Source organism: Dromiciops gliroides, chromosome 3 (assembly GCF_019393635.1).
Source record: "Dromiciops gliroides isolate mDroGli1 chromosome 3, mDroGli1.pri, whole genome shotgun sequence".
Classification (NCBI taxonomy): Eukaryota; Metazoa; Chordata; class Mammalia; order Microbiotheria; family Microbiotheriidae; genus Dromiciops; species Dromiciops gliroides.
This window is the reverse complement of record NC_057863.1, coordinates 89,423,371-89,431,769: the sequence shown is the minus strand read 5'-3', so window position 1 is coordinate 89,431,769 and position 8,399 is coordinate 89,423,371. Positions and strand designations below refer to the sequence as shown.

Below are 8,399 nucleotides of genomic sequence, written 5' to 3'. Positions count from 1 at the left end.
AAGGTGTGAAAGCCCATTGTGCTCTACACATGTATGGGTGGAGATAAATTTTTTTATTAGATTGCCCCAGACTGAGCAATTTAGAAGTGAATGACATAATTCAAGTTACATTCCCTCAGGCCCTCATTAGAATAGGTCTACCTCTCATTGTAATATTCATTCTTTCTCATTAATTGTAGCCAATCAGAGTTGATTGCCAGTCTCAGGAACACTCAACTTTCCAAGGGCATATAAACTCTGAACCCAAGGTCATGATTTGCCTCTTGAATTAGAGAGTGTCAACTGACACATTTTATTGGTCATATGCTAGTATTATTAATAAAATTATTAATTATCCAGAAACTATGTCTCTTGAACTTTTTAAATATCACAGGAGTTGGGCCATAACAGAAATAAAAGGAAAATGTGGATTACAAATTAATAATTAGCTATTAATATAATAGTAACATATTAATTTCTCTCAATGCTCTTTCCACTGCATCACCTAGCTGCCTGTCGTTTGTCTGTTTTTGAAAAGGACCATGACATTGGGGGGATGTCATGACTTGCACTGAATTGGATTTAATTGAGGGAGGGTTATGCAAAGTCACCAACCTCATTCTCTCTTCCAGAGCCATCTGGGTCCAGTGGCAAGATATACGTCAGGATGATTGGAGATGTCCCTGGATGTTAAGGCAGTTGGGGTTAAGTGACTTGTCCAGGGTCACACAGCCAATTATCCTCTGAGGTAAGGTATGAACTTAGGTCCTTTTGACTCCAGGGCTGGTGCTCTAGCCACTGCATCATCTAACTGCTCTTATTTATTGCACTACTTGGCTCGAGGTATGACAGATATTGTGGCTAGTACCAGGAAAATGCATGATGGAAGGAATGTCATTATGAGGAATATTGGTGCTTGAAGATAGAGGAGTGAGAAAGGAAGAGGTTTAACACGAAAGGAAATTTGTTCGTTATGGAGCAAGCATTCTAGAGAGTACAGTGGAATAGGATTGATACATCTGTAGCAAGAACGATACTGTAGGAGTTGGGTTCAACTGGTTGGAAATAAGGCTTGTAGTGTGTGTGTTCATACATACATACACATACATATACATGCATGCATACACACATATATATGTGTATATGTGCATGTTTATATGTTTACATATAAAAATATATGTATGTATTATGCTTATCCATATATATACCCACATACACACACATATATATGAAAATAATTTGGTTTTAGAGATATTTCTTTTTTTTCTTTTCTTTTTTTTTGGTGAGGCAATTGGGGTTAAGTGACTTGCCTAGGATCACACAGCTAGTAAGTAATTGTTAAGTGTCTGAGGCCGGATTTGAACTCAGGTCTTCCTGAATCCAGGGCCAATGCTCTATCCACTGTACCACCTAGCTGCCCCCTAGAGATATTTCTTTTTTGTTGTTGTTTGGTTGGTTTTTTTGCAGGGCAATGGGGGTTAAATGACTTGCCCAGGGTCACACAGCCAGTAAGTATCAAGTGTCTGAGGTCGGATTTGAACTCAGGTCCTCCTGAATCCAGGGCCAGTGCTTTATCCACTGCGCCACCTAGCCGCCCCCTCCTAGAGATATTTCTTAACCAATGGACAGTTGGAGATGGGAAAAAGACTTTGTACATTAGTAACCAGGGATTCAGAATCATGGGAATGGGGAAAGTATAAGAGGGTTGGAGTATTCTAACCTTTGAGAAATGAGTCCAAGAATAGCAGTAATTAGAGAGAAATCCATTTAGGGAAGTAGGTTCAATCCTGTTTAATATTCCCCTAGGCATGGATGGAGCTCTGGGCCTGGAGTCAGGAAGACATGAGTTCAAATCTCACCTTAGACACTTTCTAGCTGTGTGACTATTGGCAAGTCACTTAACCTCTGTTTGCCTCAGTTCCCTCAACTATAAGATGGGGATAATTATAGCACCTACATCAAAGGGCTGTTCAGAGGCTCTCTGGCGCACTGAAGGTGCTTAATAAATGCTTACTCTTCCTTCTCTCCTTCCTACTCCTTGCTGTAGGTCTAATCTCATGGGAGGTAATGATGTGTCCTGTGAAGGTCCAAGGAAGCTAGTCTCATAGCAGGTACAAGTAGGGGGAGTTAAGGCCCTGCGAATCTAGAAGCTGTGGTGGAGGAAGAGGGAGTAGAAGAGAAGCAGGGGTTGGAGGAGGGAGAGCCAGAGGAGGAGGAGATGATAGTGGGGGGGGGAGGAGGAATGGAGAGGGGTGGTGATTGTGGAGGAGGTGCTAGTGAAGTGATGGAGGAGGAGTTGGGGGGGGGAGGGGAGGAGGTAGGCACAACTGAAGAAGTTCCTGGAGGAGGAGACAAATGGAAGCCAGGAAGTGGGTAGCTGGTTCAGGTCCTTTGAATGGTTGACAATTAGAGAAGTCCCCGGGGACCAACAACTTCTCTCTGGGCCTCAGTTTTCTTGTAAAATGAGGAGCTAGACTAAAAACAAACAAAACACAAACACAAACAAAAAAAACCCCCGAAGTCAATTAATCTGATCAAGGCCTTCCGGCCCCAGCCCTCTCCACATCAGGCTCCCCACCACATCTGGAAAACCTAGTGAGGAGTCTCAAATAGTCCTAGAAGAGCAAGTGAGATCATCTCTCCTTACTGAGCCAGGTTCTTGGGCAAGGAACTATGAATTTAATTTGTCTCCGATCATTTTCAATTCATCGGGATTTATCAAGGATCTAGGTGAAATGCTGGGCTCTGGGGGGTGCAAAGATTAAACACAGCCCTTGCTTTCTGGAAGTTTACATTGTATTGGGCTAGGGCCGGGGCACAGTGGATCTGAGACTGAAGCTTCCGATAGTTAAAAAACAAAAAAAACAAAGTGATTTTAGGACTTAATGAGTGGGAATGGGGATGGGGAAGACTATTTTTGGAGTGGCACATTTTGTAATTGCCCAGATTTTTTTTTCCCTGGTGGTGTGACTTTACTAATCTTCGATCTTCGATATCTCTCTCTCTCTCTCTCTCCGCCCCCTCGCTCCCTTGGTCCCTTCTTTTTCATTAATCCATTCTCTTTTCTTTCTTTCTCCTTTCTTTTTTATTACCATCTTTTTTTTAACTTAACTAAATTTCTCCCCGTATTCCTCTCGCTACTCCTCCCACAGTGATATACATATAATAAATATTTTTAAAGGGGATAGAGGGAAGAGGAAGAATTTAAAAAAAAAAACTAAAATCGATCAAAAAAAGTGAAAACATATGCAATGTTCCGCACCCGGGGACCTCCCACCTCTGCAAAGGAATAGGATGGGGGCGGTGGTGTAGATTGTCTTCCCGTAGTAAAGACTTTTGGTAATCAACCACCCGACCTCTGGAGTTATCTGAGTTCTGGGGCTCCGCTCGGTGGTTTCCAAGTTGACATTTCCTTGTTTTGAACTTCACCTTAGCCTTACTTAAGGATCGGGAAATTGTGTTTTGGTCCTTTAAACAGTTAAATTTTGTAGGGAAATGGGCCGGGGAAATGACTCACCTCGTTCGGTTCCTTCTGTGAAGCTTCCCGGTTGCTGGTTTGTTTTGTTTTGTTTCTGAGAATCATTTTCTTTGGTTGTCTTGGGACTCCAGCACCGGACGATTTCTGAAGCCGGAAGGTACCCAGGGCTCAGCTATGCCAAATTAGGGATCTTTCCCAGTCTGGTGACTTGACTTAACTTTGAAAGGGTGGAGCTGTGAGAGATAGAAAGGCTGCCACCACCACCACCACTGGAACACGGAAGCGCTTCTGTAGGTGAGTTGCCACAGTTCGAGGGAGGAAGAAGGGAGCAGGCGGAAAAACCAACTTATTATTTTTCACGCTAGGCGCACCAAGATTTAAGGGACTTCTACAGTGCCAGGTACTGTGCTAAATGCTGGGGATTTAAAAAAAAAAACAACGAAACACAGTCCCAGCTCTCAAAAAGCTCTCCTAGCGGGGGAGGCAACGTGCAAGATGTACGAGATACTTGTATCTTGTCTAATTAAGATACATGTATCTTGTCTAAACAAGATACAAAGAGGATAAATTGGGGGTTGTCTCAGAGGGAACACGCTAACATTATTAAGGAGGACCGTGAAAGGCTTTTTGTAGAAAGTGAAATTATAGCTAGAACTTGAAATGCGGGGAAGTCCGGAGATGGAGTTGGGGAAGGAGAAAAGTCCATGAATCAAGCACAACTAGTAAAAATTCCTTCAGTTGGCAGATGTAATATTCTGTGTGGGGAACAGTGGGGGGCCTATTTATCTATCTATCTATCTATCTATCTATCTATCTATCTATCTATCTATCTATCTATCTATCTATCTATCTATTGGATTGAAGAGTAAATGGGAGACGGGGAGGTTACTAAATTGTAAGAAAACGGGAAAAGTGTAAGGAGTAAATGGTGGGGACTGACGTGCAAGAAGATTGGAAAAGTCGGAGGGGACACAGGTTATGAAGCACAGTTGGAGATGTGAGGCAGGCGGGTAAGGAGAGAAGTTAGGACTGGAAAAATAGATATAGGAATCTCCAGCTTAGAAAAGATTATGGAATCTACGGAAGCTGATACCATCACCAAGTGAAACAGTATAGAGGGAGAAGAGAAGAGATCAAGAAGGATGAAGAGTGATGAAAGGGCAGTAGATTTGCTTTTAAGGGATCATTGGTAAATTTGGAGAAAGCTCATTCAATTTCAGTTGAATGATCCAGACTTTAAGAGTTGGGAGAGAGAAACGAAAGTGAAAGTACTGATTGTCAGTCAATAAACATCTATCAAGTGCCTACTATGTGTCAGACACTGTGCTAAGTAACGGGGATACAAAAAGAATTCCTGATCCTCAAAGAATTCATAATTTAAGAAGGAAGGCATAAAAGGAGAGAGAAGATATGAAGAATTGGCTATAAACAATGTCTGGGAGGTTCCAGAGTGCCTCTTGGAATAGAAGGAATATGTGACTGACTTCAGCAACCTCCTTAAGATGGAGGTTTTGAGTGGAGCCCAGGGAAAGCAAGATGCCAAGGGGTCAGATGGTTCTACTTTCAATGTAGTCTGGGGGTTGAGTGAGCTTCAGAATGAAGAGTAATTGTAGGGGCAGCTAGATGGCACAGTGGATAGAGCACCGACCCTGGATTCAGGAGCAAATCCAGCCTCAGACACTTGACACTTACTAGCTGTGTGACCCTGGGCAAGTCACTTAACCCCAATTGCCCCGCCAAAAAAAAAAAATCAATTGTAGAAAAAGTTCAGAAGACTCAGGATTGAGAACCAGAGAGGAGTTTTTGAGGATGGGCTGTTTGTTCTTACTGGTGTGTTTATAGATAGCAGAGAAGAAACCAGTTAGATGGAGAGAGAATGTGACAGTGGAGATGGCAGAAGAGTGATGTCCTGAAGAAGACAAGGGTTTGACTTGAGAAATAGAAGGGCCCTTTCTTCATGTAAGACAGCAGTGATGTGAGATGAAGAGGAGGGAAGAAGTGGGGCCTCTGTGAATAGCCCCTTTTCAGTGAAATAGGAGGCGAGGTTCTCAGCTGAGAAGGTAGGACAAAGGAGAGCAATGGGAGGATTGAAGAGAGATGAAAGGAGTGATAGAAAATGATGATGAGTTTATTAGAAGGAATGTTTCTTCCAATACTTTAAGGATCTACAATTTCTTTGATGAGAGCACCCCCACCAATGCTGATCACAACCTCTCCACTACTTACCAAGTGGTCTTCCCAAAGAGCTGTTGTTATTAAAATAGTCACAAGCAAACCAGCTTTAAAGGGTTGATCTAAAGGAAGGATTAAAAGGAAAGAAAGAAAGGCAGTGTTGTTTAGTGGATAGTGCACTGGACCTGGAGTCAAAAAAGACCTGGGCTCAGATACCGGCCTCCTACAAGTTAGGTGACGCACTCAGTTTCTTTATGAGAGGGTTGGTCTTAGCAGTCTGGAGATCTTATCTATCTCTTGAATCTATCATTCTATGAAAGTGAAAGAACCAACGAGTGGATCTATATAAGGCATTATGGAAAATAATATGAATTTTTTCTTAGGGAATACAATGATGACTTGATCAATTTATTTTTCTAAGATATACTTTTTTTAAAGATTCTATTTCCTCTTTTGTTAATCTGGGCAACTAACTGATCTTTTTGTAAATATTCATCCATTTCACTTAGATTGTTAGATTTGTTGGCATATGATTGGGCAAAATAGCTCCTAATAATTGCTTTAATTTCATCTTCACTGGTGATATATTCACCCTTTTTAGTTTTGATACTGGCAATTTGGTTTTCTTCTTTATTTTTAAAAACCAAATTAATCAATATTTTATCTATTTTATTGTTTTTTTCATAAAACCAGTTCCTCGTTTCATTTGTTGCTTCAGTAGTTTTCTTACTTTCAATTTCAGGATTTCCAATTTGGCATTTAATTAAGAATTTTTAATTTGTTCTTTTTCTAGCTTTTTCAGTTGCATGACCAATTCATTTATCTGCTCTTTTTCAATTTTAATGGATGTAAGTGTTTAGAGGTTTTTTTAAATTCCCTAAGTATTGCTTTAGCTGCATCCCATAAATTTTGGTATGTTGTCTCATTGTCTCTTTAATTAAATTATGGTTTGTGTGATTTGTTCTTTGACCCACTCATTCTTTAGGATTAAATTATTTAGTTTCCAATTAATTTCTATTCTATGTTTTCACAGTCTTTTATTGGATATAATTTTTATTACATTTTGACCTGAAAAGGATGCAGTTAATATTTCTGCTTTTCTGTACTTGTTTGTGAGGTTTTTATGCTCTAATGGTCAATTTTTGTGACGGTTCTCGTACAGCTGAGAAAATTGTGTACTACTTTCTATTCCAATTCAGTTTTCTCTAGAGCTCTATCATAGCTGACTTTTCTTTCTTTTTTTTTTTCTGCATTAGTAATGTTATAAGAGAAGAATCAGAGCAATGAGGAAAAACCTCAAAATAGAAAAACAACAGCACCAAAAACAAAAGAAACATAGCTGACTTTTCTAAAATTCTATTCATCTCCTTAACATCTTTCTTGTTCATTTTATAGTTATATTTGTCTAGTTCTGAGAGGAGAAATTTGAGGTCCCCCAGTGGTATCATTATACTGCCTTTTTCCTTCTATGATTAATTTAATTTTTCCTTTAAGAATTTGGATGCTATGGCATTTAGTGCATATATGTTTAGCATTGGTATTACTTCATTGTCTATGGTACCTTTTCAGAAAATATAATTTCCCTGCTTATCTCTTTTAATTAGCTCTAATTTTGCCTTTGCTTTGTCTGAGACCATGATCACTATCCCTGTCCCCACCCCCTCTTTTTTTAACCTCAACTGAAGCATAATTCATTCTGCTTCAGGCCCTTATTTTTACTCTGTGTGTTTTTCTGCTTCAGGTGTATTTCTTATAAACAACATATTGTTAGATTCTGGTTTTTAATCCATTATGCTATCTGCTTCTGTTTTATGAGTGAGTTCATCCCATTCCCATTCTCAGTTATGATAATTAAGTGTATTTCTCTTCATTCAGTTTCTCCTCCACTCCTGTTTATCCTTCTTCCTCTTTTTCTTTTTCCCCTGTCCTCCATCAAAAGTCTGTTTTGCTTCTAACCACTACCTCCTTTAATTCACCTTCCCTTTATTCACCCCCTCCTTTCCTACCTCCTTGTAAGGTACCCCGGTGAGTATGTATGCTATTCTCTCTTTGAGCCAATTCTGATGAGAATATGGTTCAAGTGCTTCCCCTCACCTTCCCTTCCAATATAAAAGCTCTTCCTTTCACACCTCCTTTTTCTAATACAATTTTCCCCATTCTTCCTCTCCCTTTCCCCTTCTCCCAGTGCATCCTTCTTTCTTACCCCTTAATTTAAATTTTTAAAAATCATCTCATCATTGTCATCTTGCACCCCATGCCCTCTATATATATTCCTCCTGTCATCACCACTAGTACTTTCCCTGGCCCTGGGACCCTGACCAGGTTCCCTGCTCTCCTGCAACCAAAATTGCTAGTTCTCTCCTCTGTCTTGGAACTGAGACCCAGGTCTCTACTCCCCAGTGAGAGACCATAAGCACTCTTCTTCATCTTGGAACTGTGACCAGGACTCCTGCTCCCCTGTGGTCACAAGTGCTATTGCTCCTTTTGGCCCTGACTCTGACTGGGAACTGCATTTGAGCAATGCAACAGGGTCCTGAATCCAGCCAGTAAAGGTTCCCCTGAATTCTCCTTCCAACTAGTTGTCCAAACTACCACCTACCACCAGCCAGCCATGGGCTAAGAGCTCTTGAAGCTACTGCAACTGCTAGTGAAACTGACTTCAAGGTCCACTGCTAGTACAATGCACTCAAGGCCCGACTACCACCCAATTGAGAAAGACCTTTCTGGTCCACCTCCTAAGTTATCTTGGTCTGGAAAGTTGTTTCATCCA

At 40.7% G+C, this 8,399-nt stretch overlaps 1 protein-coding gene across 4 annotated transcripts in view; it reads left to right on the top strand.

Annotated features, from left to right (window-relative positions):
• The first annotated feature begins 3,579 nt into the window (after positions 1-3,579).
• The window catches only part of CASP8 (caspase 8), a 48,255-nt gene continuing 43,435 nt past the window's right edge, over positions 3,580-8,399 (top strand). For 2 of the 4 annotated variants that reach the window (XM_043998751.1, XM_043998748.1), the window contains exon 1: positions 3,580-3,751. The gene's annotated coding sequence lies outside the window, so the exon portion shown is untranslated. The other 2 variants (XM_043998749.1, XM_043998752.1) reach the window with 2 other exon arrangements.